Source organism: Frieseomelitta varia, unplaced genomic scaffold (genome assembly GCF_011392965.1).
Source record: "Frieseomelitta varia isolate USP_RPSP 00005682 unplaced genomic scaffold, Fvar_1.2 scaffold_160, whole genome shotgun sequence".
Lineage (NCBI taxonomy): Eukaryota > Metazoa > Arthropoda > Insecta > Hymenoptera > Apidae > Frieseomelitta > Frieseomelitta varia.
This window is the reverse complement of record NW_025109306.1, coordinates 363,544-390,388: the sequence shown is the minus strand read 5'-3', so window position 1 is coordinate 390,388 and position 26,845 is coordinate 363,544. Positions and strand designations below refer to the sequence as shown.

The following is a 26,845-nucleotide window of genomic DNA, read 5'->3' as shown; positions in this document are numbered from 1 at the left end:
TATTTTTTTTTCCGGTTTATTTAGAGAAAGGGATTATTCATCCGAAGAATGAATATTTCAATGTTTTACGCTCGACAGAGTATTAAATACAAATTGCGATAACGCGTTAACGTTCGCTTAAGTGTAATGTTGAAAAGATTCAAATGTAAAACGTGAAATTTGTGCTGTTCAAATTTCTCTCATTAAAGAGAACAGAAAGAACAATTATGGAAACTGAACAAAAGAAGAACTGGTCGATAACCTAGATAGCTGAGTTACGTCTATTGATAGCGATATCCGATAGGTCAGCGGTTTTTTTCTTCCCCCAGTCTGAGAAATCTCGAAGTGGAATCGACGATAGCTTCTCACGTAATATTTACGTTTATGTACTAATGATATTTTTATGGACAGCATTGAATTGTTTCACATCAGAATGATCGACTATGATGAATCGATATCTGTGCTATGACGATAAAGACACGATGCCGATCTCCTTTATTGTTATACTCCTATACTCCCAATCTTTTCCTCAGATATTATTTTCTAATTCTAAGTGTAATTCAGAGATCGCTGGAAGATCGCTCGTAAAGTAATTGGAACGTTTATTTCTTGATGGAAAGATACACAATCGAGAGACAATTTCTCTTTATTACGTCGTCTATAGAAGCTCTATCGCGCTGTTCGCATATTAATTGTCAAAAGTACATGTGTATTAGGAACGATCAATAACCCGAATGAGTCTACTTCGTAGACCAAGAATCAGACAGTCGGGGAATTCATGTTCGCTTCCCAGTTTAGCAATTCGATCTCTTCCTTTTATTTCAAAATTTGCAGGAGGCTTTGCAAATATTATTATTTTTATTATTCTTTATCAGCGTAGCAACGTTTGACATTGTTCATTCGGTTGATTTGCATGTGCGTAAATTCCTCCTCTGTCAAATTACTGGGAATATTTGAGATATCATCGTGATTAAATCGCGGATTATTGCAAAATATTTTTATCGTCGTAAATAAAGAAATTTCAGCGTATAGGGATTCGTTTTATTTCGCTGAATACAGAATACACGTTTATACATTTTATACATTTTTGCGTATATATCGCGTGAATGTTTCTCTTCTTAAATTTACCCGTAAATGCGTGAACAGCCGTGATTCGACGACGATGTGACAAAATGTGAAACAGTCGTGAATGTTGCAAGCTCGTTGCAAATGAACGGACGTACGTTCGTTAAGCGTTCGTTGTCAGAATTTTGGGATAAAATATTACTTCATAAAGATGGTAGATAACGATGAACACGCTGGATGCATGTATCTCGAGGCATCAGGGATCAAAGGTTAAAGGTTCTATATACACCGAACGTACACGATACTAGGAAATAAGGCCGTTCCAACTTCAATCTTTCTTGCTGTCAATCTGCTTCTTGTTAAGTCGTAGTTTACGAATGTCGCGCGCGCTTGTTCAACTTCTAAACTCACACGCAAATCCCTGCCGTGTTCAAATAAATTGACTAGGATGTCAATTATCGTGTCCCCTTGAGATTTAGGTTAGCTTCATGTCGTTCAATCTTTCCGTTATTCGAGTCAACCATCTAACAATTTTACACCGTGACTTACGTACATTTAGTGTATCAAATCGATAATAATGATGCAACGATATTATTTCTTTGATTGCATGATCTGAAATTTGTGCTTGTTTATGTTTCGGTATTAAATATATATAAAACTTTTAAATGCGTAATCATATTCTTTTCAGAAACTGAAATATTTTCTCTTCGCGACATTAAATTCAGATAATGCGTATTGTTATTAATTGGACATTGTTATCTATGAAAGATTTTTTTTCATTTCTTTCTGTCATTAGATTGATAGAAATGTATGCATGTAAAATATTATTTATTAATTAATCGATTATTCAATTTGCCCGTCACTGTTAACACACAATTGAAACGATCGAAAAGTCCCAATTATGTGAATTAATTTCTAATGCAATGTGACGTTGATCTTCATCGGTAGAGTTTAATTTATCAGTCATCAAAATTCTATTATTATTAATTCCTGCAAATTGTTTTATCGTATTAACCGCGTGCCATAAATCTGAATTAATGCAATATTGGGGATGAAACGCTAGACAGTCACTATCGTCACTTTGTTCAATTAATATCCAAATCAAATTATCACATTAAACCTTTTTCTCTTATTTTCTCTTTCCTTTTTCAATACTTGATAGAACGAACTCGTTACAAGCTCTTCATTCGTGTCCACGTTTGCATTCCAATATGAAAGTCCATTACTTACGAAAATTAGATAACATTTGGTTTGCAAAGTAATGTTTGAATATTTTATTTTAAATATTTCTTGCACTACGTAAATACATGTACTTACGTAAATTAACATTTTAAAAGGTATTTACATGATGGCGCAAGTAATTTTTCCTTCAACTTTTAACATTGTACAAATATCGCTAACAATAGTGAGTAAAGAAACAGTGTTTTTAATAAATAATGCTACATAAAAATCTTATAAGAGTACATTTCCTGCGATATTAAATTCTATTTTATTCCGAATAAAACGGAAGCGCCATGTTAGCACAGATATTATATTGGAAATTTCATTATCGATTAGAAGATTCAATTAATACAAAATCTCGATATTGTTCCCGATATGTTTGAAATTCTCTGAACTGTTGGTTTTCAGATTTTGGCGAAAACTAAAATTTCTATACAAAATTAGAAATTTTTTAAATTCGAATGAAATGAAATCATTGAACATCCATTTATTGTTGCATTACTTTTTAATATTGTCATTATCCATTCATTATTATATATTCTCGCATATATTTACATAAATAGTATATCTTTTCGAAAAATTTGTTACATCCTCTTACATCTAGCTCAAAAATCAAATCTCGTTGTATCTTGCATTTAACTGCTATAGCAATTGATCCTCCTATGGATATAAATGTATAAATTGTGATATACGGTAAACATTATCACCAAACATTTGACTCGAGCGCGTTGATTAAAAAACTCGACAAATTTCCCTGACACGTACATCGTTTATCAATGAAGCATGGATATTAATTTGTTAAGGTATCAAAATTTTTTGTCTTTATAGCAGAAGCACGGGGAGATAGATCTACGAACAACTCTTAAATCGACCTCTTTCAGATCCATCAGTGTCCGAGCGCAAAACTTGCATCTGACGATAAGCAGATAAAACGAAAGTGACATTTCATTAAAATTCTTCCTTGTAAAAAATTTCATATTTTTTTTTCACGCTCGCTTTCTCGATGAAATTATAGATTCTTTTTTCCTATTACACTCGCGCAAATTGCAGGGAAATTGGCTGAATGACGGTCTTTGATCAATTTTCTTTCTATGTAAACATTTGCATTTTTATATCGCCGAGACGAGATAGTTTAATTAGCGTTGGAACCTATTTAGCAAATATTTTCACAGTTAGTGAGTTGGAAAATAAGGTGACTCGTACTGTACCGGTGAGAAATTCCATCAAGAACCGTTCGTCCACTGGGGATATTCATTATCCTCTTAATTGCATTCCCTCTGAACTCCTGTTCATCTAATTCTGTCAGTCTAAATTATATCAGTCTAATTATCATTTTGATTCTCATTTTTCTTTCCACCCGATATTTGTACGATGTTCGTATGCTGGTATTTGATTTGATTAAATCTTTTACCAAGTTCCAAGAATCAATATCCTTTCATTAATATTACACGGTCACAAAGTTGGTACTGTACTGCAGTTCTCATAGTTTCGCAAAGTCTCTCGGCAAATTAAATGAGCGCTATCATTAAAAAATTAAAAACTGAATATGAATACTTGAGCACGCTCCTTTGATAACTTTCTTTTTCCGTTTAGAGAACGACACGATTACATTTCGTTACATCTTTCTTGAAGTTCAGTAAATTCGAAACGAGCTTCTTCGTCGAACAGAAAATAATGATAAATCAAAATTAAATGTAGATGAAATTTTTTTTTCTTCGATAGCTTTTTAATTCTCTTATTTCGTCGCTAAAAATTATGTCACATTTTTTTCCTTGCCATCGGAGAAGCATCCAAGGGAATATCAAATAATTTCGACGAAAATAAATCATGCGAGAATATGTAAGATGTCTTTTTATTCACGACAAGATACACTTGTTAAATCAGTCGGGAAAGTTCCAGTGATACGCGTCTTCATACGAATGTCAAAGTATCTACGCTTCGATGAAGCAGCCGTATCGATTTTATGACAGGGGTTTGAATGTGCTTTCATCAGAATCATCTATTCGTTTTCAGACTTCCAGTATCCAGTTCCGCGTTAAAGATTTTCAATCGAGTAACGTCAGTAGGAAGCTGACGGATCATTCGGCGATATTTGTCGATAAAAATCGACATAATTGTCGGAAACATGTTTCCGTCGTTTTATTAGTGAGGATATTTGATAAAACATATGTCAATAATTGGCCTCTTGTCACTTTAACTTTGATTTCAGATTGTAATTGTTTTTCATCAATTTACCTTGCATTTTCTATATTAATTTACGAATGAATACTATTTATTTGACTATTTTTTTATCTCTAAGATTAGAAGACTAGGAATTCTGTTCCTGTCGATAGAAAATACATAGTTAGGAAAATACATACGTGATACTTTTGCTATTCAATTGATTTTTTTCAAAAAAATTTCCGCGAATAGATACTCCACTTGAATGAATGAATTATACTCCACGGAGATGAAATTAATTAAATTTTTAGGAAAAAGACCAGGTGATATTGGAGTTTCTTTCTTCATTCGTAGTCATTCGTAGCACATCGAGTTAATGGCTATTTTTATAGAATTACAAAATAGTTAGCGATCAACCTCAGACCTTACGAGATTTAAAGAGCATTTACAGGGAAAATCTAAGCTGTCACCGCCTGACAGCGTATTAATATAATTCCTGTGTTCCGGAGTGGTTGCGACATAAAGCAGCGCAAAAAGTGAAAATATCTTTCCATTAATCTAACTTTACATTAAAATCAGTTTTGCCGAAAATGCGAGAACGAAAGAAACACGGGAGAGAAAGAAAGAACAAATTGACAAAGGAAAGAATGAAGGTATCCGCAGAAGAAGAATAGTAGTAACAGCTGCAGTTGATATTACAAAACGTTCTAGGAAATAAGAACGTAGAAAGGGCTGATACGCGATAATAACGAAGCACGATGAAAAGAAACTAAAATGAATAAAGATTGAAGAGAATTAAATGATAAGGACGTAGCGTTAAGATTGTTAAATGACAAAAACATAACATTTTTTAACTAATATTTTTCACAAACATTTCCTCCGTCCGGAGATTTGCTATTTCTTTTTGAAAAATCTAAATTTTAATGTTTCTGCTTACAAATAAATAAATAAATATAAATATAAACAATAAATGTATATAAATATAATATAAATTTATGATGTAAATATATATAAATAAATAATAAATATTAACAGTAAATATTGAAATTATTTATGTATATAGACAGCGATAAGATGTATTTCGGAAAATTAAGAAATCAAATCGCAAGTAGTGAAAAACATTATTCCCGATTCTTTCGAATTGTGAAACAGTCAGTTTTATTTGTTTGCAGTTAAACAGGAAATATTTTTACATGTGAATATTTTTACTTTTACGAATGCTGAGTCTATTATACAACTTAAAATATATCAACACAGTCTTTACGATAATAATTTTTCATGCTTCATGAATACAAGGTAATTTTCGTTCTACTTCTTTTGTTAGAACAAAATTTATGTGAAATTCGATCAATAAATCCGGTCAATTGAATTTATTTATCTTTTGATTTTTATTTGAATCAGAAATCGTGAATAAAGAAAGTCAGTGATTTTATGTAAACATAAATATTTCCGTTGCAACAAATATATTGGGTATAAGACAAATATTGGACGATAAGATTATGCCGGATTTTTCGAAACAAGAAAATTCGCAAACTGTTACTAGACTCGGTAACTTTTATTTCTCGTCGCGTATAATATTCCAATATTTCAATAGAACTAAAATTTTCTTTCGTCGTCACTTTGAAAATATTTTACGTTTGCCTTAATACAATTGCACGAACACGTAGTGGATTGTACAAAACGAGAATAGAATAAATGTTAATCTACTCGTGGAGTTTTTTAATTTCGTTGCAAGTCTTCATTAATTATTCCTTTTCAAAAACGTGATTACAGAGCCACTTTGTCATTTCTCGGAATACAAGAACACACAGACAATTGGCTTACCTTAAAGATAGATATCTTACCTTTAAAGATATATTTTGTATTTTTCGTTTTACGTTGGAAACATGGAACGAATGTAATTGTCTTGTTAAAATGAAACGAAGATTTTATTTATATGAAAGGAACGCAAGCTGTCATTGTTAAGATTGCAGATAACACGTGTTGCAAAATCCTGTCTGTTACAATACGGATAGCAAAAAGTTCGAAGCTTGCTCGCCATGGTACAAAGTAGTAGTGGAATTACAATTCTATCCATTGGAGATAACGTTAAATGAAAGTTTAAGTCCAATTTCAATTAGTCTACTCCGCGTGTCCGCAATCCTGCACCTAGGCGAATATTTTTGTAACTCTTCCGCCGTCTGTTTTTCTGTTATTTGAAACGTAAATTCTCAGGGATTTCCGCAATTTGAAGATCGGCTTCATTTAAAGAAAACACGAAGCTCGTCAACTTTTTTCCCCACGTTACGCGCAAGAGACTTAAAAATAAGCATATAACACATTTAGGGATTTTCGAGATGGCTGAAGGAACAACAGAATACATTTGTATGGATGAAAAGCGTTCGTCAGAGAAGCGTTCTCGTAGAAGCTATATTAAACTGATGAAATATAAAAGAAGAAATGGAAACTTAATTATAATTTTCTTCATAATTTAATTACAATCTTGAGAAAGTTGCTTTTGAAGGGGATTCACAAAGAGTTATTCATTCTCTTAAGTAGCCTTTTGACTAATCTTCTGTATTAAGTAATTATTGTGAAATAATTTTAGTTGATGAATATTTGAGAGTAGTAAGAATGAATTTGAACGATTTTTATTAATTTAAATTGAATTTAAATTTGAACGAATTTTATAAATTTAAATGGCAGGAAATAACGTTGTTTTTCACAAATATCATACCTTCTTAAAAGACAGGTTAATCTTCTCTGTGCCTATAACGTCCTCGAGAATTTTATTGTCAGACAAAATCGCTGATTCACATTCCTTTTCACATTTGTTCTCTTGTTTCACAGCAATTATCGGATTTCCGACATGACAATCTATCAAATCGACCATAAAAAGACAGAGTAGAACTGAAAAATCCTTTCAGTTAAATTATTTTGTTGCCTTTCAATTATTCTTGGGTGAAATCCTTATGTTAGACACATTCTCTTTTTTTTTTTTTTTTTTTTTTTGAGTATTACAAAAATTTTTCTACATAGAGCTTTATATTTGATATTAATGATACGTAATAATATATTTCCACGTTTCAATAATGTCGTGTTAATAAAATAAATCTAGAAAATGATCATTTTGTTACAAAATATACAATTTGAAATATGATTACCAAAATCTACAATTTCATTCACAGTCGTTTTTTAAAAAAGCTAGACTTCAGTGAAAAAATTTGTATGCGTACAAACATTAAAACACATTATTACACTTTCTCGTAAAAATTTTAAAATTCACGAGAAACTCTTCTGCTCAGGATAAACTCGGGTATTGCGTTTCATTTCTAGAAAAAAAATACGTCGCTGCGCACCTCATCCCTTGGAAACTTTTATCATTTTGCGTGATAAAAAAGAACTTCATAAAAAAAAAAAAAAAATACTTTTATTACACTTTAACGATGGAATTTCATTTTAAATACGTATACTTGTGTCAGACCAAGCAATGACACGTATGCTACCCCTAAAATTATAATAAATATTTCCTTGTGGCTATCATATTTATCAAACACCGATAAAGGGTTTTTATTTATGTAAATGGAAAATTATCGTAATATCAAACGCTAACCCTTTGAGCATTAGATGCATATATGCTCAGAAAAATAAGCTCGTAGCCTATAGGTGCCGTGTCGAAAGTGTTAATATTGCTCTCTGATTGGTCGTATCAATGAAAAATCTTATGAACTTTTATACGCATTTTGTCCTTCATCGTCCCACTTGTTCACGGATATCGTTTCCGATGGTAGCGACCTGAGGCGCATAAATTGCTTCGGTTGCGGTTAAACTTCTGCAGTTAAATTCAGTTTCCATCTGGAATTAACGCTTGATGCTATTTAACACAATTGAGGAAATCGCATGTGTCTCGTTATTACGTTATTACATGTCAGAGTTTTGAAATTTCCACAAAATGTAATTCACTGATCAATTTACTACGCGAGCAGAATTAAGCAAAGATGTAGTTTCAGACAAACGAAGCGTTTCATTTGAACGTTCAGCCGTTTAAAAGATTTTTAAATTTTCTCTTTTCAGAATAAACGTATGTCGTATCGAGTCGATTCTAATCCAATGTAACGTTGCCGACGCAAGTATTATTCCATTCTCGAACTCGAGTTCAGTTACCAGATCGTTGATTTACAATTATTAAATTCTCCTTGAAATTGGAACGGCGATCAGAATGTTGGAAAAATAATATTGTTTATGTTAAATATTCTTTTTAATGACAGATTCAAATGTCGCGTTTCTCGTCAGTGAAGCACATATAAACAGGGAGATAGAGGCATTTTCTCCTGTTAAGCCATTCTCGACATTTTAATTCCACGTGCAACGAAATTCACGGATATGTTTGTATCGTTTCTCTATGGAGCGACACTGAAATCGAGGATTCAAAGAACCAACGTGTCTACATAGTTAACGAGATGCACAGATCGTGTGTTCTTGATACCTTTTATGTTCTAATCCGACAAAATATTTTGAACTGTTTTTCTGCTCTCACTTGAAAAAAAGAATGAATTTGTCCTGTTTAAACTTTTGTCTTCACAGTGGTTCTTTCTATCGATTTCTTTCTTTTCTTTTTTTTTTTTAGTATATGTATTTATAGTCAACATCTCAAACATTTTATTTAAAATTCAATTTCAATTTATAGAACTTATTGGTAAATTGATCTTTTTAATTAACATTTGTTCATCTATTTTTTTTTAGCAAGTGTTGTTATTATTTCAGTTGTGTGTTAATAGCTTTAAATAATTTGCAAATAATAGATTTTATCTAAGAAGTTGTTTAAAAGATGTTTAAAAGAAAATATATTTTGTTGGAATAGTGAAGAATACATTGTGTACCTGAAAATCTTTTAAACTAGAAAGCGTAAACTTTCGTTAGTCAAGTTGTTTCTTAATTTTTTATAGAATAGATAGTCCTACGACTATTCAAAATTTATAATTTATAATTCAAAATTTAGTTGTTATGTCAGTTTTCCAGGATATCTATTAAAGATATTATCAACAACAGCATAATTTTATATTTAAAATCGTATTTCACATTATGTGAAATTTATTTTAATCTATAATAAATTAAAAACTAGTATAAAATAAATTAAAAACTAAGAAATTCTCGCAGGGATATTTTATTCAAACATTTTACATTTATATTTCCTCGAACTGACGAACTTTCTTACAACTTTAAAAATAGTCGCTTAACACGTCCGAGCATAAATCTCTCACCTTATCTGAGTCCTGGGAAAACTGTATTCAACTCGAACAACGTCAGCACAGATTAATCCGCATACTAAACTTAACCTTTAATTTAAACCTTCTTTTATTCTCGATACACCAACAGCAAACTGTCCCGTAATGAATTGAAACTTCACATTTCTGACGAAAGTTCCAACAGGAAAATGAAACCGATTTATCCTCGCGCTTTAACGTGAATCTTTCTCGCATCTTATCCGACGTATTTTTCCATTTTTAACGCTGAAATATCCAGGCAAAGAGTAGAAGCTTCGCAAACAAGTGCTCGTATATCGTTCGCACGATTTCGAAAAAAAGTGTCCTCGACGTTGAAATGTATTCCTTGCTCGTTGAACTGTATTTATGCATTTTCCACGAGACTCGCGCCAACTGACAAATTTCTGTTACTCTTGGCAGCTGCGGACCAACAAAGTTTTCGCGAGAGTTCGCCCCTAGATCCTTGGAAGCTTCAGCTCGAAACAACAACGCTTTGTGCATTAAAATCTTTTGCTTTGTAATTCGACGGAAACCACGACGACTTAGCTCAGACGCGTGAACTTTCAAAGGATTCCTGAAATACGGAAATTAGAAACTAGCGTCTCTATAAGAATATTTGGTGGAATGTTTATTAGTTTATTAAGTTATATACTGACACGAGCAGTTTTTATTTATTTATATACCAACATCGCAGTTTCTCAGATGTTGCAAACAATTAATGAGAATAGCAGGGATATTATGAGCCGGAAGATTAAAATTGGAGATTTAATTTTTTAATTACATTCCTTCACGCGAACTCGCAATTATTTTTCTTACCGTCTTTGAAATATTCGAAAATCTTGAAAGCTAATTTCAAAGAACTCGAAGGCTATTGAGATCTTACGTCATTACATGTGCGTGATTCTAGAAATGAAGTAACTACGAAACAAAATATCGTCAGATAATGACGAACTATGAAACTAATTGAAAATCGAAATTATTACTTTACTTTTAATTGAATTTATTGTTGCTATTTTGCTGCGCGTGAAGTTGTAGATATTTTTATCGTTTTCTTAACGTTCGAAAATTTCCAAAATTACAAAAAATAAAATTAAAATTATATATATATTTTTAGAAATACAGTAGTAGCATAATCCTAGATTCTAGAAAGAATCGTTCTAAATTGTTTCCCTTTTTTAGAATCTTACGATCGTATAGCGTAAAATCAATTTTCTTTCACGTAACTGAAATTCAGATAAGTTTATTTTTTTTTTAATTCATGTTTTTGACTTTTCCTTCACGAAGATACACATTTTATCGCAGTTAAAAGCGGATGCGTTTTCTATATTTTTCAATAAGAATTTCGCTGGTTTTCGCAGTCAATAACAAGATGTTTTTTTTTCACAAAAATTCTATTTCATTCAGATTTATTGAAATTCGCAGTTAGAAATGGCAAGGTTACTGTATTCAATAATACATTTTACTTCGCTGGTATTCGCAGCTAGAGACGAGATATAATATTTTAATGGTTTTATTTTATTCGATCGTGCAATTCCGTTTCAACGGAATTTCTATTCAATTGCAGAAATTTTTAATTAAAGATGGGCGGTTTTTAATTTACTTACGAGTGACAAGGTAATATTAAAAATAACATTGCCTCGTTCAGACGCATTGAAATTTTCCAGCTAGATGAAGCGTAACAAGCAACGAGACTTCTCGAAACCGATATTTCGTGACACGTGACATTTTTGAAGAATGATTTGACATTTTTATTTCACGACACACCAAGAAGTGTAAAATTTTCGAAATTCTGGTACGAGAGTAAACGAACTGCTTCCACTGTAATAAAATCGTTATTTATATAAATATGTTCTTTTAAAATGAAATATAATGATGGGAAAAATTTAAAGAAATCATTTTAAGTATCGATTATCTTCTTCCGAATGATATGGAATCAATTTACAATTTGTTTTTATCGAAAGTAAAAAGGTGCATTTTTATAAAATAACGTACTTTGTATAAATGAACTTTTGAAAAATTTCTGAAAGTAGAAAATTGGTAAAAGCTTTGTCTAACTAAATTCACTTACTGCATAAGACTTTATACAAATATACTCAGCGTCGAAGCTTGTAAATATCCGTAGTAAGGAGAATTAAAATGATGAAAATTTAATGACGAAGAGCAAAATGTAATTTTTTGTGGTATGTGCGGGGGAAATTTTGCAGATGTAATAGATTTGAGTACAGAAAATTATCTTAACTTCAATTAATATTTATGTTCAATTAACATTTTCGTTATTAATTGCAAACTATTTTAATAATTTTATTGCTTATTGCAAACTATAATCGAAATTATAAATTCTTGAATTTTTCTAAATTTTCTCCTACAATTTCATTTCAATTTAAGAAGACAATATTTTTAACAACGAGGAAAAGAAAGGAAAGAAGCAGCATCTTCAACAGAGAGCGAGGCAATCATGCTACTTCCAATTTCGGTTAAAAACCAAAGAAAGTTTTATCCAGTTTCCGCCGTAATAACGGTGGCACTTCGCCGCTTCCTGTTCTATGTTCCATAATAAATTTTAATTCATCCTACGGTCGTTCAGAGCTTACAGGAATGTTCGCATAATAAAAAATTCCAATAAAAACCACGATACCAGCTCGTTATTAGAATGTCACTCACGATCAATGTGTTAGTTGAAACGACCATCTCCATATTTATAACGATACAACACGATTATAAATTGAAGTATTAAGAAGAGATATCCATCGATATAGTTTTCATCGGAATTTTTCATCAGAATTGAATTTCGGTCGATAAAACTGATTAAATTAAATTAATATTCTATTTATAATTATCCATTGACCTTATAGACAAATTAACATTATCGTTCATGTCACAAGTATCTGTATTACATTTCTGGTACAACTTTGGTCAAAATATTCATGGTTTTGTTATATAATTGAATCTTGATTGTTAATTTCTTACGGTTAATTCTACCGTTAATCGTTTACCTTATTCTGCTAAATTTAAATTCACACCTGTTAATTCCACGTCTATCTATAACGGGCGACTAACTTTCTAAAGTCTGTATAAAATTTCAGAACACTTGAAATATATATTTGACTTGAAATATATATTTTACATATTTATATTTTATATTGTATTTATTATACACTCATGTATCTCAATTTCGATCTTAATGTTCGAACATTAAATCCAAAGTTCAGGTTTAATCCAAAATCGATATTTCATGCACCAAATGCACAGTTATATATATATATATATATATTTAGTGGTCTTCGACCACTAAATTTCGAGTGGATAGTTCCTCTTATCACAAAACTGAAGAGCGGAGATTTAATCCGTGAAACAAAGTTCTGCGTTTCTTGCATCTTGTCAAGGTCATTTCTCAATTACGACTACGAAACTAAGGGATTAAAATACTAAATTTAAATTCGACTTGCTATGGATTTCGTAATCACAGTGGAAACTTCCTTCTCTTTTCAAGTTGACGCGCGAATTAATGGAACTTGTTTCAAGTTTGAGCGACGAACGACACGAGAACGTTATTGATTTCACGCGTGTTCAGGCAGTTTGCGAATTTTCCACGCATTATACGTGCATTCGCCGGGTAAACCTCAGCAACGTGACAGGCATTAACGCGCAACTACAACATTCGGAGATATCGCGTGCGGCTAAATTACACTGCGGATGGCTAACAGGATAAACGATCGATATTTGCTAATGCTTTTCAGCGTGTAACATTATTCTTGGCGCAAGCTGAGCTACCGCCCCGTTGACTGTGTGTCTTCGAGGGGTGTGCAAGCAACTGGAAGATCACCAGTGACTGTTCTATCTAGAATCTAAATGAACGTCCAATATCTTCGATCCATCGCGCTTCAAAGTGTCAGAACGCCGTTTGTGTCGATAACAAAAGCGCGTTTCTTTGCAAGCGGATGTGCGTGAATTCATGTTTCATTGGATGATACGCATCTAGGTTTTATCGAGCAATAATTTATTTAGCTCCGTAATTTTGTTGAATTCATAAATGGCAAGTTGTGAACTTCCAGAGAGATTTCTTTTTCACAATTTTATATATATATTTTTTTCAACCAATCGTATAAAAAAAGTAATTTAAATACTCGAAAGAGGATATAAAATAGATGTTGAGAAATATAAATCTAGCGTCTTTAATCTTTCTCCAACGTATTTGAGTGATTTTCACAGAATGTTCGTCATGTTGCATTGCCGCGACTCTGTCTCCGTAATTACATCGTAAAGAAAACAGTGTTTGATTAAACCACGTGAAGTTGTGGTGTTGTAATCAGTTTAATCGGTATTAATAATTTGTGCTTAGTTACTTGAAAATTAACTATTAGAAATATAAAGAGAAATATTAAATAGTTTTCAGAGTGATAAACTCATTTTTTCTCTTCGAAATGCTTAATAAACGTGAGAAATCTTTTTGTTCTCAGGATTAAAGATAAGAAAGGCAGACAAAGAGATTAGCAGATCATCGTCAACTATCCTTGTCATTCTTTGAAGTTTCTGTAGGCAAGGAGTATATAAAGGAGAGGCGATAACGAAGAGAATTGATTCTTTGACCCAGAATTTAAGAAACGAATCTTAATATATATATATTCGATCATATATAACGTGCTTTGAAGAGCACGGCACGTTAGTAATGATGTGATGTTTGGAGACGAGAATTTCTTTTCAGAACTCGAAAAACCTATATCTTGAGAAACATGACTTGGAACACATGTAACGTGTTTGAATTGATTTATACGGTTTCGTTGAGGCTGTTTCACTTGCTACGATTTGTCGTTTACGTTTTCTTCTCGGATTTATCGTGCGGCCTTTTAAATTAATCTTCATTATCTTTGTATGTGAATTATTTTGTATAAATGTAGGTAGTGCAGGGAAATTAAGTGCGCATGACTTCAGTACAAGGGTGCTTCACAAATGCACATGTTGTAACTTAAATACCGAAGATATTATTTTAATTAGCATATGTAATAACTCTTAATTGTATTCACAGTAGTACCACACGTACACGTTTTGAAATTGCACGTGGTATTTGCACAGTTTCTTCGTTTTCGTACCTTTGTATTATTTAAATACACCGTATTATTATTTTCGTCGAATAGCTGCCGAGGAAAGATTAATTACGTCATTTAATATTTTTCAATTGGCTTAGTCGTTCTATCGTGAAACGACGGTAAGAATTAGAAACGACCAAAAGTCGTGCGTCTGAAATGTATTAATTTCCAGATACTGTCGTCAATTCCTTGGCATATGGCAAAGGCGCGCGTGCTCATACGCCACTTGTCTAAGTAAGTCTAAAATAAACGATCTGAAACAGTGTACATACATATGTACATAAAGTGTACATACAAAGCATCCATCGCAGATATTTCATGCCGTAGCACGCGATGTCTCGTGCGGGAATTTTAATGTTATTACGGCGAAAATACTTAGGCTGCATTAGTGGAAACAGACGACTCGAGTCTCTTGTCGCTTTAAGTTGTTAATCATCTGTCGAAATAAACGTGTCAATGCAAATTTCTGACATGCTTTCCACTTAATAGAGCAATAATATTCTCGAGCCATTTTTTTTTTTACATTACGTGTGCTACTGTGATCTGTTTCTTTAGTAATCTTGCTCAGAAATGTGAAATTGAATATGTTTCAAATATCTTTATTCTTCGAAAAAATTTTGTCTCATCTGAGAAGCAGTTGTGCGTTATATGGATCACACTGTTAACCTTGTGTTTATGCTGTTTTTTAAAATTTTCATTTAAATTTATTCAATTATTCTGTTAATTAAAAAGATAATTTTAATCTATCTTTGTTCTGTTATGCTATCAGTAAAGAGAATGTAATTTAAAACATAGTCTATGGAAAGCATAATTAAAGGAAGAGGAATAGTGTAGGGAAATCAAATTCTTTAAATTTCATCTTTCACAGCACCAAAGCTAGGACACGTATGTTTGTGATAATGAAACGGCTTTAGGAAACATAAACCAAAATGTAATTTTATATTTTCACGTAACATTTCCGTTCTTGGTTATTTTGCCAACTTTTTGGATAAAAGTTTGCGTGTTCTTCCGTCGAGCACACGTGTCACACATTTCGTGTCTTTGCTTCTTCTCAATTTAGTCAGAAACAGAAATTTTTATTACTTTTTACAGATCTTTCCCCTTTGATAAGGTCTTATTGACGTGGAATATTCCCTCCGTGCGTCTTAACGCTCGATACCTCCACTTGCAAATTCTCACAAAGAAATTTCTCTTCGGAGATTATTTCCTGTTTTCTCAAGTATTCTGCTAAACTTTCACGTGCACGTCGTTCCTACCTTCCGCGATAGTTTTGCAAAATTCATTCCATCCAGTTGCAAGACACGTTTTCGTCGCGTGATTTATCACGATCAGCATGTAATTAACAGGCGATTCATCCCGGTAAAAGAAACTGTTATTCATCTTTTCATTATCAGAGTCGTTTGCTTAATTCGTCGTTTTCACCGCGGCTGATAAATATTTATGGTCTTGGCTTCCTTTGCTTGTTCACGATCGGGAAACCGGACTTCTCGGCGAAACTGGAACACAAAGACCCGCGAAAATTACTTTGGGTGTTCTCTCCGAAGATCGGCAGTATTGCATTAAATGAGCAATTTTGCCAAACTATCGTACAATGAAGGAAAGACAGAAAAAGAGAGAGAGAGAGAGAGAGAGAGAGAGGTCGCAGAAAGACTCTGGTGCACAATTTCATTTTATTCGAGGCTCGTTTACAGCTGCAAAGGCGTCGTTTACAGTTGCGAACGCAACGCCTGGCTAAAAATTATTTCAACGCCAGTCCATAGATTCCCAAGAGATTACTTCGCCGTGAAAGTGTCGCGGAATTTATGTCAGCTTCGCTCAAATATATTTCCTTATAGTAACCATCGTGGCTCGTTAATTATAATCATTAAATTATTCAGGAAGTTCGTGTCGACTTTTTAATAAACAAGCAACATCGTATTTCAATTTTTAATGATTATTATTTAATTGTTAATAACTGGTTGATCGCTTAAGAGGCTGAAACGCGCGGGGGAAGAAGCTTTCGGACTATAAACGTATGAATTTCATTTATTTCAATTGGATCCGATATATTTGAAAAGCACTCGATAATAAATTGACATATATTTTGGCATTGTTCGATATTTTCCTCGTCCACTAGGCGAATATTAAATGTCGCAAATGCAGTTTTATTAAACGTGCGAATGAGTTTCATCTTCGTTTCAGAAGAATTTATCTCGAATAATTCATAAACGTTGAGTTTAATGGCGAAAGAGATTCAGCTTCTCGTTAAATGTTTCATTCCAGATTAAATATACGATTGAATTAGACGCGAGTTGAATTATTATAGTTATTCGTTATGTTGCTTCTCCTTTTTCTTTCTAAGAAACGATCCACCCATTATGGTTTAGATTAAGAGAACTTTCGTTCCCTTTACCATTTTCATTTCTACAATTTTTATTATACAATGGACTATTTCCTTTGAATCATAGAAATGTTCAGTCTTGACAAAACTATACAAGTTATTTTAAATGAGGTATGATTGATGATATTGGTTCTCATATCGACATCTCTATTTTAGTTTTCATAAGATTGGTAAATATTTTGATGTAGAAATTAAATTACAAAGCAATTGCTTTGTCTCGTACGTATACCACAATGTATACGTACATTATAATTTTACTTTTATCAATCTTTAAAATCAGATCTCAATCTGAAGGCCGAATGTAGAGGAAAAGTTCAATAAATTCTCTGAAACAAAAATCGAGACCATTGGTCTCCGCGAACACCAATTTAATTATATAAATATTTAACTCGTGCACGCGTGGACCTCAGTATCCAAGGATAAACAATGATCTATGTTTCGACGTGATGAGAAAACATCGGTAGTCGTGAAACTTCCTCTGGCATCCATATGAAATCCATCCAGTGGTCATCCAATTCACAATCGGAGGAAATCCAACTTTACGGATATCATAAAGCAGATGACTTTAACGACGACGCTAGGAATATTACAGTCTTAACACCGGACTTAGAACAACGATTTCGCGAATTACTCTTTAAATGCGCGTCAATAAAACAGCCACAAAGCTTTCCTTTCGCGCGGAAATTCTCTGCGAATACGATCGCCGCGATTGTATACGTTAAAGAGCGATAAAGGAGAAGGGGGAAAAGCAAAAGAAAAAAAAAAGAAAAGAAAATTATCTATCTACTCTTGCATAATTCTTCTTTCTGTTCTTGGGGCGTGTCTTTGCTTTCTTTTTTTTCCAATCGTTTAACTGCGTTCGAGTTCGATTTATAAGAGGGCGAGTCCGCTTGCAGAGCAAGTAGTCGGTAATGAAGTGGATTTTTCAGACAATCCGGACCGTGTTTGAGAAATGACGGCGCCAAACTCTGTCCGAGGATGAAGGTTAAACGGATTTGAAGAGGAAATTAAAAGGATTGGTAGAGATCATTTTTTCGTGAAATAATTATTTTGCATCTCTTCTGTATCTTTATTCGTAGCATTTCCTATTAATGCGAGTTCTTTCGTTGTTTGTAATTTGAAAATATTTCGTTGCGTGTAATGCGTGTCAACTTTACTTTTGAAAAAATTATTTCCCGCACGAACGTTGTGTCATTTAATTTTTTTCTTTTTCTTTTGTTCCCCTCTACGAGAAATAGGAATTATCTGCGCGTGAATTTAATTACATCGGCGAAATCGGTTCCGAAAGTTTCCAGTTAATTAATACGAAGTCCGAATTTACTTGTTACTTTATAAAGCCCCGACGTAATTTATATTTAAATATCCGTAAATTGAGTTTCTATGTAGTTTCAATATTTCCATTCCGTTGTGACGTGATATGATTCAACAAATAAAATATGTGAACATTTTGCTTTAAATTTATGATTACGATATTTGACACGATTAACATAGATAACACTGAGATAAGAAACTTGTTCAAATGCATCAAAGCATTCAAATTTATTCGTAAGTTTTAGAAAGGTATAAATAAACAATTCGCGAGATTGTTGAATTCTTCGCTAAGACGCGCGAACTCGTACGCTACGCGATGCATTTAAATGAGCGCGATTGCCGCAACACATCTCTTATTCTGTGTAGGGTAATTATGACACCGTATTCCTATTTAATTCAGTTTTAATATAAAATTGCATCATGTTTGGAAGTCTTCTTTAAGTGACGCAATTTTATCTTGATTATGCTCGGTTAATGAAAGCACTGACAAGGATGAGATTAATACTAACGATAAATAATGTTGTGAAGTGATACTAAAACATTCACTTGGCTGTTAAAATTATCAACGATTCGATAACTCGACGTAGAATGTACTTGTATGGTTAAAATAGAATTATTGTTAAAAATGTAACATAAAATGTGTTAAAATTTATTTAATGTATTATATATTATATATTAATGAAATTAGAAAAATTCTAAAATATCTTTTTTGATATATATATATATATATATATATAAAATTAAATAAATTCACAAAGTTGATATTAAAACTGACTGAAGACAACGAAAAATAACGTGTTCAACGTTAAATTCAAGACAGTGAATTTATTATCAGATTAAATTTTACAAATCTCAGCTTGCGAAGGAAAATGAAAAGACGGAAAAAATTGTCAAGGTGTCCTACCTTGCTACAACGATGAACTTACGCGAATTACACGAATGTCGTCTCCTAATTGATTTGTCATTCGTTGTTTCCTCACTTTTCACTTTAAAGTTTCACGTCGCGTGTAAACTGTTTGAAAAACTTTCGCTCAATTTTCACCGTACATCAGTCCTTTGTTATTATCACCGAATCTTCTTACTAAAATCGTCGTTTTAAAATTTACTTCTTCCAATCGTGATTAAGCTAGTTTAACGTTTCACTTGTCATCTTTGGTTTCTTTTTTCATTTTACTCCATTTTCATTCGCACAAATAACTGCAGCGCTGTTTGTTTAAAACTCGCACGTAACAACGATCCGTTCATCAGTTCAATCGATTCTATTACTCAACAAGTATGCACCCGCCACAGTTAATCGCAGACCACTATCTGAACGTTTCGAGCACATTCCCTGTGACAGCACTATCCATTCCAGAGTCATCAAGGTACGATCATTACCTTCCCTTAATTGCCTCATATTAATAAGCAATCAACAATTTACAATTAGAACTTAACCAGGCGTTACTCGAGACAGTCTTGCGTTCGTGTCTTGTGTAACGACATTTAATTAGTTGTCATCGATTCTCGATCGTCGCGCGAGCCCTCCACGGTCCATCTTATAACATTATACCATTGATATTCTTTCGCTTTCTTTCGTTTTCAACAATTCCAAGGAAGAAAGGAACGAAGCAGATGAGAAAGAAAAATATACAGACTGCTCACCGGGAGACAATATCTGTGATACGTGGAGAAAATTGTTTCATTTCTTTTTCTTTTTCTTTCTCTTCTTTTTTCTCTTTTTCTTTGGCAAGGGTAGTACGGTACAAAGTTTCATGAAGCGCGGCTACCGGCAGACTGCGAACTTTGCTTAAAGGACCAAACGGCGACTAGAAAGCGCGCACCCTTACTGCGCACCCCTAATAAACACGATATACACCATTTATATTTCCTCGTGAAGGTGTCTATTCGAATCGCCGTGATGTCTCAAGGGTAGTCGATTTTTCGAGGCTTTTTTTTTTTTTTTAAGTGAACACCATACACAGTCATTCACATTTCACTGTCTCGTATCTCACTCGGACCTTTAATTGTTGTAATAAAATCCAATGTTATATTTTGCAAGCCTTTTCGTAATTTAATTCTGTACCTCTTTTTTCTTTTTTTTTTTTTTTATCGCGAACGCCTTTAACTTTTTAATTAGTAAACTTTTTCAGTTAACAATTTCAACGGTATTGTACTATATTGTAGTATATCTGCAGATGATCTGTAGATTATACAAAGTGTCGTAAGGATGTAATTCTACGTGAAAAAAGAAAAAATAAATATGGTATTTCGAATATTAGACAATGTTATTGATCTGTGACATTTTTCGCAATACTTTTAACACGCTATAAATCTAAATTATTATAGTCACAAAATTTCTCCCTAATCATCTACATGTGTACTTCATGAGTACGCTAGCGCCAAGGTACAGTAATTAAGCGATGTATTAAATAGGCGGATATTTATGCAAGTTCAAGTTTTTATGAGTGGAAGTGAAAAAAGGAGAATCAACTATTCTTCGTTAATGTGTTGACCACGCGAAATCTTGTGTTTTGTTTATTTAATTTCTATAAAATATTTAATTTCTATAAGATATTACAACAAAAGTGTATTTTTATTATAATATTATCTAATTATTATTTATGTCATTTAGAATTCATTAATGATATTCATTTCATTTTACTAAATTCTAAAATATTAATAAAAGTAGAACACTTTGTATATCTTAAATATTACCATATTAAACGCCGCATCAATGACTGACGGTATAAAAATAAGAAAAAAAAAAAATGATAATAAATAGAAATGATATCCCGATTATATTAGAAATTGAAATTTTTAAGGTTAAAGAATGATAAATATTAAGGCTCGCTGTGCTATTTGCATTCTACGTATCTTTGTACGATAAAATTTGCTAAAGAGGTGTATAATTCATAGTTTATTTAGACAGAGGATTATTATCACTGTTATTCTTAGGATGCCCGATCTCAAGATAGTACGGTCAATATCCGAGTGTGAATAAACTAAATGTTGAATTTACTGCGATTTTACTATTGTTCGCTTTTCTCTGCAAGAGAAAAAGTGACTGAATGGTCCGTACAAATCTGTTTTCATCACAGAACGTGGATCCATCACTTGTTAAGAGCTTCAAGACAGTTGTTTCATTTGTCATCGAACCAAAGAAAGAAAAAAAAAAAAAAAAAAAGAAATAGAAGAGATAGATTTTGTTATGAGCTTTTCACATGGAGAATCAAATCTGACAACCTTCTCGATTGTTTCATCCCTCTGATGATTCATAGAGTTCTTTTACGAAATTTTCGGATTTCTGGTAGCTGTTTTAATTGAGAGTTATATACTTCAGATGCACCTTTTTAATATTTATCAATTGAGAGATTAATTGACGTTGCCGAAAAATCATTTCTCGCGTTTGGCTTTAAAAATCAAATGTTTGAAAACTTCGTCTTGCTAGCTGTAAAGTTTATTTAACGACGACAAGTTTTTATTTAATATACGAAATTTACTTCCGAATGAAAATAGAATCGATAGAGTAACGCTCAGTTATTGTCCAATATCGGAATATTGAACAATACAGCTATAGCATCATTTATTCACGATACGTATCAAATTAATTTTTCATCCATAGAAATGTTATTTAAAACGCAGAAGCAGAAGCATTTCCATTTTGTTCGATACAAATGGTCAAGCTTATCACGTAGAAACCATTTGCCAGGTTTATTTTCGATTGAAATCGTTTCTTTCTGTCCGGGTCTGAATAATTTCTTAAAATGAACGATCTGTTTTCGTTCTTCAAGGATTTACCAACACGAATGTATATCAAGATTTACAATGGCTTCGTATCACGAAGTAAAGAATTCTATAAACACTGAACTTGAAGCCATTTGTATGCTTCGTTTGGCAGCAGCTTCTCCAAACAGAAAACAGAAAACGGTTTGATTGACAAAGTTTATTATAGGAAGGAAGCGGTTTAACTTGGTTTGAAACATAGAGTTAGCATTCTGTGGCGCGTAAACGAATCGTATGAGCCTCTGTATTCTCAATTGGAAACGTTGAACGACGCGAACGTCTTATAAGGCACGTATGAGCACCTCCATTTGCCACGTGTGCAAGCGTAGGCGTTGAAATATCGGAAGGTTCGCTTCAAAGGTGATACTTTGGCCTTGATGATAGATTTTGTATATTCTCTCCATACTTCCGTTTCTTTAAGAATGTCGTTCAATAAAGTACTTCCTATTTCGCTAAAAAGCGAAGAAATTGGAAAATTCTGTTCGTCGAATATGAAAGAATTTTGTGTTTCTATTTTTCATAATGCGTACGTTCTATGGTTCGTTCAATTTATTAAATTTATTAAATTTTATTTTATTTAATTAATTTTATTTTGAATTTAAATTTGTCGCAGTATTTTTTTTTTTTGTCTTATGAATTTGAAGAAAGATTTTATTAAATGATCAATTTCTTTGAATACGTTGGGACGTAATGATTTAATTCATAAAATTTGAGAAGACAGATCTCCTCAACTTGAATTTCTTTCAAGTTTTCAATCCCACATATTTTATACCGAAATACGTTGAATACGTGAACGCTGGAGCTATTTTGTAAAAGGATACAACTCATATTTGAAACCCACAGACAGCATTGACAATCGATTTAACCTACTTTTACATAGTTGGAGTTTGTGCTTCGGGCCTTTGCATAAATTCATTTATGTGTAAATCGCGAAAGATTATAGCAAATTAACATCGGCTAACTTTGAGAAGTAACGTCTCTTTATTGCCTTTGAGATTTCCAGTCTATAATTATTCCATTATTTATCAAAGTTTTAAATCTTGTAGAATTTGGTTGCTCCTGATGCCTTTATCAGTTGTTTGTTTGAAAGATAATTCGAAAGTTTGAAGAAAATAGTAATATCGATTACTGACACTTTCAGTAAAAACATATTTTTAATTAAACCGTACAATTATATTAATTGTAAAAAATTAAATAAACTAAATGTGCAATGACATAAATGAAGGAAAAAGCTGTTATGTAATAAAACATGTAATTTAGGTGAATACCTCAAAATTTATCACTAAAAGACAGTATTCCAAAAGAACAATGCTGGTTTATGCACCGTTGAAATCAATTTTGGCTGCTAGTTGCCGAACGTAGCACAGTTCAGTTACTCTACATTTCATTCTTCCAAAAATTTCACAAAAATCTACAGCATCACTGTTTTTCGCAAAATAAAACGAAAGCAAAAGATCGAGTATATTAGAGTTAGGAAGGAACTAGACTAAAAAATTTGGGATATTTATTACCCTGGAAAGAAGATTGAAAAATTATCATAAAGGTATCCAACATATAATGGAGTGTCATGAGAATAAACGATGCTAGTTTTATACAAAAACATTGCTTAGCAATGTCTCTCAAATTTATGAAATAATATGATGGAAATTCATGTAATCATGAAACTTGATAGTCACACAGAACGACAATACAATATTGAAACGTTATATTGTTGAAATCACAATAATTGGACTATTTATTAAATTTATTTAAAATACTTTTATAAACAGGAAATTTGCCAATTTGCCATTAAAAGCACGTAGTATTTTCATAATATTTGTAATATTTTGTTTACAACATTTTTATAATATTTAGCGAGTGAAACAATCCTGCGTAAACATCGTTAATCGAATAACAAGTAACTCCAGTAATCTAGTAACATTAACTTCTATCATTTCGTATCAATTCGAAATTCCAGTGAACAACTTTAAATTAGTAAAAGCTAGCAAGTTGAAAAGGAAAAGTTAGTAGATTGGAATTGAAAGTTTCGTCGAGGAACGACTGATAGATCTTTCGAGAGGTTGGTACACCTTGAAGATGTACATACGTACATTTGACGTTTTTCGCGAAATGCTTTATGCTTCGAAAGTTCTCGATGGATTATTCTGAAATCTGTGCCTTCCGAGACTTACCAATTCAAATCTAACGTCGTGTCAGCTTCAAGGTCGACGTGGCTAACACTCCACCCGAGTATTCGCGAGAATGGAACCAGAAACGAAGACGTATCCGAGGCGTTACTAATTCAAAATTGTTTTCAGCCTCGAGTTGCTCTTTTCGTTGATGGTCTGGATGAAATTAATCGCGCCCGCACTATAACCCAGTTTCCAACGAGTTATGACTGGTAGAATTTTAATTGATTTCTACGAGTGACTCTTTCACAAGTCGGAACAATATGAAAGAAATTAATGTAGCTGCTTGTAGCACATTTTCTGCTAAAAGAAGTAGAGAAAATGTAAATGTGATGTTAGTTGAGGATATTAAATTTAATCTTCTTCGTAAAATGTCCTGCTTATGTTATTGTTTTACCAAATTGTCAAAATTATTTAAAAAACATAATTGTTGAAATATTATTAAAAAAAGAAAAGGGAAAAATACAGAATTATTTTATTCTGGACGAGAGGAGCTTTTTAAATTTTCAGTATAACGCTTGATATTTTCCATCCTGAAGAATATTTATCGATACTATGGTACTACTATTTACCTCGCTTCGGTACTACGAGTTCTTGATAATTCATAAAGTGACAAAGATATTGCCGTCGAATATTTCCTTTCAAGCAAGCAGCCATATTCTTTCGAAGATTTCAATATACGCTTACACGTATTTCTCGCGAATCACTGTAAATTCATGTTGACAATAACGATTAAAATTTAGGTAACAATTTTCGTTCTAGCCGAGTTACACGAATTACACGAATACTTTTTGAATATTTCATTAATATCATGACCGAATAGTTCGTACCTAAAGAAAGCTGAATAATTCATGTCTCGTCCCATGCTAATAAGTGTTCTGTGCTAAACGCAAGATATTGTACTTAAAGTACTTCGTAGAAACTACTTTTCAAGACTTCGAACTAACATTAATGAAGAATGTCGTGTGACGAAAATAATTAAGCGAAAATATTTTATAAACTGTGTTCCAGGACATTTTCCCAGGTAGCTCGATATTTATTGTTTAATTTGAGATATTTTGATTATTTTCGACGATAGATTTTATTAATTTCATTAAATACGAAAATTATTATAAGAGAAAATTTGTAAAAGCGAGATTATTTAATGGAATAATTCGATAATTTCATTACTGACGAAACAATAATTTATTCGTTTCCCATTGTGTTCTCTAAATATTCGTAAATTAATAAATATCGTACGGAATTAACAGAGAGAGATTTCTCTTAAGAGAGATATCGATTGAATTTGTTATTCACTGCTAAGAAATCCGATTTACGTTGTACCGATGAAAAGTGTGATAAAAATTTGGAATACTAGCCTCCCAGTGATCTAGGAAATTGGAAACTTCCGAAAGTGACAATGGATCCCGGTAAATTTGATTTGAAACAAAAGTGTAAAATAGAAACTTGATTGAAATATTTTATTTAAATGATATCCAAGCTCGGATTACATTTGAATAAAATTTATGTATTTCAGAGACTGGAACTCGTGCATGCAATAAATTTACTTTATACTCAATTCATTTTCAACGTCATATTTTGAAAGAAAAAAAAAGAAACATTTTCTGCTATCAGTTCTTTCATTCTCTTGTCTTCTTCCTGTAACGAAAAACTTTACTATTGGTTTTACTACAACTGAACAGACGATATCGATGCTTTAAAAATTGCGTAAAATTTTAGGGAAACTTCTAAAACAAGTCACGCGTATCCTGACTGGTTTTGTCATGTCGTATTTATATGATAATTCTAATATTTTCCACCAAGTTTTTATTGGTTTCTCGCGATAGCAGCGGTGCACGATTTTTTTCGTCGCTGACGAAATATCAGAAATACCGTTTGCAAATTGAATTTGCTTCGCAAGGTATTGTTTAACAAAAGAATTGATTGAGTTTTATTGGGTTTGATTTTCCAACCGTGAAGAAGGTCTCTTCTAAATTTTTTTAAATAACATTGACTTTGTGCTGTAGTGTTAAATTTGATAGAGATATTAAATAACATTGCGACAATTCTTGAAAAATTGTAAAACATCTTGCAATAATTCATCAGAAATTTGAAGAAATAATTTTCGAAGGTGTAATAAATGAGTTTGAAAATAAAATTCGTGTGATATGAGCGAAGATTAATTTCTGTGCCAGAAAAATTACATTTTAATAGAATGTTAAATAGGGAAATTGATGAAAATTGCAATGTAGTGAAGTATGTGAACTTCAGAAAAATTAAATTGTCAATCTATCAAATTTACATTCTCGTAAACTAATACCGGGATCTTCAATTTCCACGTGTTACAGAAACTAAATCTAAATCAGTATTAACTTGTGAATAGTTAATGTCATACCTTCACTGTGTGATGTAATGTTCTCTCTCGTGAATGCATTACACGAAAATTATAGGGACGCAGGGATTATACACAAATAAACGTGCCATTGATGCTTT

The 26,845-nt window shown here is 32.3% G+C and overlaps 1 protein-coding gene across 2 annotated transcripts in view; it reads right to left on the bottom strand.

Moving 5' to 3' along the window:
- Positions 1-20,201, bottom strand: part of LOC122537079 (RYamide receptor-like) — a 39,080-nt gene extending 18,879 nt beyond the window's left edge. The window contains exon 1 of one of the 2 annotated variants that reach the window (XM_043670025.1): positions 19,348-20,201. The gene's annotated coding sequence lies outside the window, so the exon portion shown is untranslated. The remainder of the gene's footprint in view (positions 1-19,347) is intronic. The other variant, XM_043670033.1, reaches the window with a different exon arrangement.
- Positions 20,202-26,845: the final 6,644 nt, after the last annotated feature.